We start from the raw sequence: 8,781 nt of genomic DNA on the forward strand, positions 1-8,781 counted from the left end.
GTCAGTTGCAATGAATCCAACATACCTTGAAACCCCTCAACTTCACTGGAACTCACAGGTGATCCCATTCTATCTTCTGAGCTCAACACATTATTGAAATCACCACACAAGATCCAAGGATAATTGTTTCTCACATCAACTTGATTCAAATTAGCTCTCTCTTTGTGTTAATTCATTCATAGCAAAAACTACAGTGAAGTATAGTTGACATTGTATTCTAGTATCCTCAATAGTACAATGTATGTATTGATCCTTAACCTCCAGAATATTAACATTAAGACATTTTTTCCAGATCAACCAAATTCTTCCATTAGGCATATCAGTATAATTATAGCAAGCTTCCCAATCTTTCGCAATCTTCTTTAATATACGTCTAGCTTTTGATTTCTTCATCTTTGTCTCCAGAAAACCAAACACTTCTATTTTATTTTTTGCCAGAAAGAGCCTCACCTCTTACTGTTTATGGGCCTGATTCAGGCCCCTAATATTCCATGTAGACAGGATCATGGTGGAACAAATGGCATGAGGTTGTCAGCACCTTATTCCCATGCATAAATCATAGCATTTTTATCTCTAGTGCTTGCCTCCCTCATTTCCTCTTGTTGTATATCTCTGTGTTCATCCACCCTTACACCTTTAACATCAATGATTTGCTTACCACTCCTTTGTATTATTACTTCAGTCATCTCAATTCCCTTTTCTGGCTGTTCCAACACCTTATAGGGGTGTTGTATTTCAACTGCATTGCCAACCTCCATAACCCTATCCAGCTTTCTTCTTGCTAAACCTGTTGTTTCCCTTTGTATCTCTGCATTCTTGTAGACTCTTCCCTTACCTCCTCCAACCCTTGACTATCCTCCCCTATATTTCCTTTCTCTTTATACCAGCAGTCCACATCATTGTGCCCAAATTTCAAACACTCATTGCAATACTTTGGCCTCCATTCATATTCCACTGGTTGGTCCCAAGGCCCAGAAGGTGTTTCAACCACTATTTGCTCATTCAAAGGCTGTGATACATCTACTTCAAGCAGAATCCTAGCATAGGAAATCTTCTCTGCATTTGTTGTGAACCTGTCTGTATGTATAGGTCGCCCTACTTCACTCGCGACCTTACTTAATGCATCAACCGACCAGTAGCCCACAGGTAGTCTAAGAAATTTTACCCATAGAGAAACTATACTAAGTGCCTCCTTATCTAGCTCAAAATCCAGTTCCCATTGGTTAAGGATTAATGGTCGATTATTTACATAGTATGGCTCTTCCATGAGAACTCTCTCCTTTTCACACTGTCTGAAATTTAAACATGTAATGTCCATCCTCATGAAAAAGAATCTTAGGTTTAGCCTTCCACACTTTCACTGCATAGTTTTCTAATTGATTTATCAATGGATTATCTCCCAGTACATAGCCAATTAGTGACGATTCCCAATTTTAAACCTGCTCCTTTATATATGCCTCCTCAATTTGTACCATTAAAACTCCATCCTTCAGTATCGGAGGAATGTAGTTTAGAGACTAACCCTCTCGTCGATTCCCCACTCTTCTCCTGTATTTTGAGTTGGAATGGCAGGTTTTCCTTCTGTAAATAGCAGTCACCGAGTCATCGAATCACTGGTTCTCTACTCTCATATTTTACTACTTTAAGTTGCACTTCCTCCTCCAAGCTGCTCGTATCAGTTTCCTCAGAGATAGTCGTAAAACCCGGGGTAGGTAACTACCATACCTCAAGTACAATTGCTTATCTTCAATAGAGGAATTGGGACCCTAGGTTGAATCTTCTTTTTCTTCTTCATCTTTCTAGAGAGAGAATATTTTAGAGGAATTTTGGGAATTTGGAAGAGTGAAGTAAATGGGTTTAATTTAGGGGTAGAAAAACTTATATAGGGGTCCTAGACTTAGGCAAAATGACACAATATAGGAATTTATTAATTAGGAAAAGACCCAACTGCCCCTAAAAATAATTGATAGATGACCATTCACGGACCCCAGTCGATGGGCTATGGGTCAGACCCACGGCCCGTCCTGGTGGACAGTCATGCATGGTCAGAGAGGGTGATCTTAGGGTCTTTGAACCATAGACTATGGTCTGACCTACGATTCAAAGGTCGTGTCGTGGTCTTGGACCCTCAGACCCTACTCAGGCTGGCCAACCATGGACCACACCTATGGTCTGTGGTCCACTCCACGGGCTGTGGGTGGGCAGTATGGTTCGACACCTGCAACATCTGGAAAGCTGCTATTTTGGTCTTTTTAGAATACGAGGTGTTACACATGTATATTCTCATCAATACAAGTCAGCCTCGACCCAAAGAACATGAAAGAAATGTGAAAATATAAAGCTAGAACAAGACAAAGGTGGAAATTTTTTTCATTCTAAATAATACTCCAAAATCTGGTTGTCACGCATATAAGCCACTAAATATATAAAAAGCGAAATTTAGAAGTGAGTACAAGTCTCAGTCTTAAAAAAGGACAGAAAAGGAAAGAAGAGGGCACGCCGAAGTGACAAACAGCTACTACTTCAAATCCTTGACAAGCCTCAAAATTAGAAGAAGGAGAAACAAATCACACGGGTCAGGGCTCGGAACCTACACAAGTGTAGAAGCAATGAGTGAGTACCAACAACACGGTACCCATCAAACAACCTAATAAACAAGGCATCTATCTAGAAATTGAGTACCCCTTCCACTCCACCCGAACCTCCTCAAACTACAACCTGCACAGAAATTAGCTAAACCTAACAGTTCTACAATACACAGCACACAAGGCCCAACATCCACAGTTCAATATCAATAATCAAATGAATCAAGTAAGTCAATCTCAATGTCAAGTAGATCAGTCATACACAACAAGTACACCAATCACAATTAACAAGTAAGTCGCACCTAAGCATCAAATGCATCAAGTCACAACAATCAATCTCTCACCAAAACCATTTCCCATAGGCACAATATTACTAGCCGGAACCATTTCCATCGACTTTATATCAAATCACTAGCCACAACCATTTCCCATTGGCTTTATAAAATCATTAGCTGAAACCTTTTTCCACCGGCTTTATAACAATCACTAGCCGGAACCATTTTCCATTAGCTTTGTAACAATCACCGATAAAGACTTCGACATCATAACAATCTCCGACAAAGACCTCGATATCATAACACTCACCGGCAAAGACCTCGGCATCAAAACTGTCACATGTCTCATCACGGTGCTCAACAATCAATGCACACACGTAATATCACACCACATTTAAGAGACAATAATTCATACAATTCAAGTCCACTTTCATGCTATCAAGCATTTCATCAATCAATCAATAAGCGTTTGAACAAGAAAATTCACAAACATCACGATCATCACATAGCGTTTTCATTTCAACCCTTTTTTCATTTATTAAGAGTTATCAAGTGGAAAATTAACCCTTCATTTCATTCCCTTACTCATAACACACAAGAGATGAAGGGAATACACAAATTTTACTAGAATACAAGGTTTAGGAGATCACTTAACTTAAAGCAATCAATAATCACTCCAATATTTGAGTCTTCCCTTTCTAAATCACTTTCAAAGCCACACAATCTATATACAAGCAAGTATTCACCATCATATTCCAAAAACAACAATACCCAAATCAATTACTTCGAAAAATGGGTCAATCAACTCAAAACCCAATTTCAAAAAGAAGGTTTGAATCTGAAACTTAATTCTTGAATACATTACTCAAGGCTTTAGGACTTCATTAGCGAAAACTATTTCGAAAAAGGGATCAAAACCACCATTTTAGATCAAAACTCAAGTTCTTGCAAAACTTTACCATTTTATCAGTAAAATCTCAAATTATGTTGTTAGAATCCATAAACAATCAAAGGGAAATGAAGGTTTCGGGGGTCATAAAAGCTTACTCATACGATTTAGCACAAGAAACCCTCTCAAAAATCGCCACTAAGGGTTTCCCAAACTCAAAAATGGAAAATGGGCCTTAAACCCTAAAATTTTCAGACCAAAAGCCCTCTCTGATGTCGTTTAAGCAACCATAGTTCACTTAAGCAAACCCCACAAATATTGGGGGTCTCACTTTTTCGAACCAGTCTCCGCTTAAGCGACTATCGCTGAAGCGAGCCATGGTTCACTTAAGCGAACCCTTCAAAAAGTCTAGCCTTTCCTTAACTGATCACACCCAAAATGACCCTCGAGATTTGTTCGGAACCCCGTACACTCAAACCATATATGTAAATCAATTATACTTGATGTTTCGGACTCAATGGAACAGTCAAACTACAAATCCAAAATCTCCTTGACCCAACATCCATGAACCAACATCCGTGAAAATCACAAGAAACTAACTCAGCGCCTAAAAAGGTTAAAACGAGCTCGGGACCTCTCGAAAATCAACCAAGACTTCACCTAGGCCTAAGATATCCCTGAATCCAACGAAATTCTCGAAATTCTGATCCGAGCATCCGAACCCTGAAAGTTGAACAAAGTCAACCTAAAGGCTAAAATTCCACAAATTCACAACTTAGGACCTTAAATCTACAAAAGACACCAAATATCAAACCAAAAACTCCCACAAATGATATTTCACCTTTCGGGAGTGATGGAATCGACTGAATTTTATTCCGATACTCGAAACTCCAAAAGACCCCAAAACCACTTTCTCAACAACATAGCCTTTCAAGCTCAAAACTTATAAAATTCTCAATATTAACCTCAAAATTCAAAACTAACTTTCAAAACTCAATCATAGAAGAATCGGGTCAATATCGGGAGGGAGAAACGGTAATTTTACAAGGATTACCAAAAATGACCAACTGAGTCATTACACTCATTAAAATTTTAGTAGAGCTATTTTTATATATACTTTTGATCCTTGGTGTTCAAATTTTCTGGGTGACTGATGATGATTGATTCATTTTTTATTGGATTAACACCGATATATTAAAAAATTTCCTTCTGAATTTTTTATTATTGTTCAATGTTTGTACCACTAGATTGAAATCATGTATTTCACTGTATCCGACTCTTTTTATCTTTTGAATATTCTCTTCTTCTTATATTTATACAACCAATTATATCTACATACTAGAAAAAAATGTATTTGTGTATTTGAAAAAATGATACACCTATTATCAAACTATATATTCTTTGATTTATACATATTGATATTAGAAAAAATTGAAACTTTGTGTCAGAAAAAATCGGTACAACTATTATAGGAAAAAATTGTATCCGTATATTTATTTTAGGGGTGATACAATATTCAAACACTATATCAATGTGTATTTTTTATTATCATTTTTGTATCACAAAATATTGTTACAAATTCTAGCTCTGGATTTATTTTAGGGGTGACACAATGTGTATCTATGTATAGATATTTTAGTTTCAAAGTTAATATGTGGATTTGTGTATTTATGAGCGAGATCGGAAGAGAGGCGAGCTAGATTTTGGAAAGAGATGATATTGTATATATGTGTATGGTGTATCTTGTTGGATTTTAGCAAGGTGTGAATGGGAAATAAGAAGAGAAAATGAAAAGTGTGGGGGAACCAATTTTGGAGGGAAAATGAAAAGTCATTTCGAATGAAAAGTCTTTGCAAATGAAAAGTCATTTCTCCCATATTGGTAGAAGAAAGGAAAATTGTTGTCCTTATATTAGGAAACACTTCATTTAGTTCTTAAAGGGTCAAGTCTCATTAATTGATTTCCTTTCTCTTATAAATTAATTCAGAATGTTAGTTAATTAACATAATTAATTTCGCGTAACAGAATTTATTTAAAATCCGCGTGTAATGGTAAAGTTGTTCTGAAGGGACCTATTCCTTCCAAAAAGACATTATTTTTCCCAAAAGACACAACATTCTGGAAAGACACACCATTGTCCGAACAGACGCGTTCCTTGCTACAAGTGGCTATAAATAGAGTCTTTTTCCATTTTTCAACACTGGAATTTTTTTCTCTCTGCATGCATTTTCTTACAAAACAAAATTGTCAATCGACTGAGTCTGTGTGCTCTGGTTATTGTTCATGCGTTCGTTGAGATTAGTGAAGTTTAATGTACCGCTACTTCTCTAATAGTTAATTCATTTTATTTTGGGAGGAATTAATCTGTAACATCGGGTACTTGAGGGGATTAAATTTTTTAAGGAAACACAGCGGGTTATGTGGACTCGGATTTTATTTTCTATCTGTTTCATCTTTTTTCTATTTCTATTTTTTTCTAACCTGAATACAGGAGATAACAACCTTAAAATATTTTAATAGTTTTTGTATTTGAGGCTTCTGGAGATTAAAACCTTTATGGTTTTCTACTCTGTTTGAATTTTTAAAATTCATTCGATTAACGATTAAAAGAACATAAAAACTTTATCGTTTAATTAGAAACAGGTTGTGTAAGGATTTATTCTTTACTGTTAGTATTTCACATACTAAAATTGTCTGCCATTTGTGACAGAAAAATGACAAATTCAAGTCAAGTAAGTGTTGGAACAGTGAGTGCTGCAACAACATCGGTTGCATACAATCATCCAACTGCTTCCCTTGCACCGGCTGAGAAATCGGAAAAGTTTTCTGGAGCCGACTTCAAGAGATGATAGCAGAAGATGTTCTTCTATCTGTCTATGTTGAGGAAGACAGTATACCAAGCTTGTCCCAGTAGCCAGGTTTGGTCCTCCGGGCAGCAACCCGGCTGGTATACACCCCACAGAGGAAATTGGGCTGCAAAGGTTCATTAATGAGAACGTTCCTGTTATGTCAGATGAAACTCCAGTCAAAGAACGATTCTTGGTGACAGAAGCATGGACACATTCAGATTTTTTGTGTAAAAACTATATTATGAGTGGCCTGCAAGATGATTTGTACAATGTGTACAATAGTATCAAGACCTCAAAAGAACTCTGGGATGCTTTAGAAAAGAAGTACAAAATAGAGGATGTCGGAATGAAGAAGTTCATTGTGGTAATGTTTTTGGATTATAAGATGATAGACAGTAAAACCGTCGTCACCCAAGTTCAAGAACTGCAGGTCATAATCCATGATCTCCTTGCTGAAGGTATAAATTTATTTAATGTCTATGTTAAACATATTAAGTCTATTCTTAATACTCACATAATCTTTAATGTAGGATTGATTGTGAATAATGCTTTTCAAGTGGCGGCCATTATTGAGAAGTTACCTCTGTTGTGGAAGGACTTCAAAAACTACTTGAAACATAAACGCAAGGAGATGACTATTGAAGATCTCATGGTAAAGCTGAGAATCGAAGAGGATAACAAGGCCGCAGAAAAGAGGTCACATGGTAATTCAACAATATCTGGAGTAAATATTTTTAAAGAAGATTCCACTAACTCAAAGAAAAGAAAGAAACCATCTGGTCCAAAGAGCAATCCTCCTAAGAAGAAGTTCAATGGAAACTGCTTCAATTATGGCAAACGTGGTCATAGGGCTACTGAATGTCAGGGTCCCTAGAAGGACAGAAGAAGGATCAAGCAAATTTGGCTGAATCCAAAGAAGAGATGGACGATCTCTGTGCAATGCTTTCAAAATACAACTTGGTTGGAAATCTACGAGAATGGTGGAAAGTTCCCCGTAGAACGCGAGCCTAGGGGCTTTCATCGAAACAAAGAGAGAGGAGCGGAAAGCCACTTGACTGTAAGGAAAAGAATCCAAATCGGAATCAAAAGTACTTTTCGAAGAGATTTTGGTGCCTCATGTCATGTTTATGCCAACAAAGAACTATTTGTGTCATATACTCCAGCACCAGCAGACGAGAAGTTATTTATGGTGAACTCCGCTGCTGCAAAGGTTAAAGGAACTGGCAAGGTCCACTTGAAGATGACATCAGGCAAGGTGGTGACTTTGAACATCGTCTTGTATGTTCCAGAATTGAGAAAGAACTTAGTTTCTCTACCAGTTCTTACCAAGAATGGATTCAAATGTGTAGTTATTTCTGATAAAGTTGTAGTAAGTAAGAATGAGATGTATGTAGGAAAAGGTTACCTCATTGAGGGTCTCTTCAAACTCTATGTAATTGCAGTTGATATGAATAAAGATTATGCTTCTTCTTACTTGCGTGAGTGTAAATGTTTATGGCATGAACGTTTGGGACACATTAATAACAAAACCTTGTGAAAACTGATTAACTTAAATGTTTTTCCTAAATTTGAATGCAATAAATCAAAATGTCAAGTTTGCGTTGAATCTAAGTATGCTAAGCATCCTTATAAATCTGTTGAACGGAATTCATATCCCTTAGAACTGATTCACACTGACATTTGTGACATGAAGTCAACACCATCACGTGGTGGAAAATAGTATTTCATAACTTTTATTGACGATTGCACTAGATATTGTTATGTATATTTGCTAAATGGTAAGGATGAAACAATAGATTCATTTAGGCAATATAAAGTTGAAATTGAAAATCAGTTAGATATAAAGATCAAAATGATCATAAGTGATAAAGGTAGAGAATATGAATCTCCATTTGCAGAAATATGTTTGGAAAATGTAATTATCCATCAAACTACTGCTCCTACTCTCCTCAATCTAATGGAATTGCGGAAAGGAAAAACCAAAGTTTAAAGGAAATGATGAATGTCTTACTTATAAGTTCAAGTTTACCACAAAACTTGTAGGGGGAAGCTATCCTTACAGCAAATCGAATACTCAATAAAGTGCCTCATAGCAAGACACATGTTATTCCATATGAGAAATGGAAAGATAGAAAACTCAACTTGAAATATTTCAAAGTGTGGGGGTGTCTAGCCAAAGTCCA

At 36.7% G+C, this 8,781-nt stretch overlaps 1 protein-coding gene across 1 annotated transcript in view; it reads right to left on the minus strand.

Annotated features, from left to right (window-relative positions):
- Nucleotides 1-8,781, minus strand: part of LOC125858376 (serine/threonine-protein kinase Nek6-like) — a 1,100,283-nt gene that overhangs the window by 59,062 nt on the left and 1,032,440 nt on the right. The gene's annotated exons all lie outside the window — the stretch shown is intronic.

Source organism: Solanum stenotomum, chromosome 3, assembly GCF_019186545.1.
Source record: "Solanum stenotomum isolate F172 chromosome 3, ASM1918654v1, whole genome shotgun sequence".
Taxonomy (NCBI): Eukaryota; Viridiplantae; Streptophyta; class Magnoliopsida; order Solanales; family Solanaceae; genus Solanum; species Solanum stenotomum.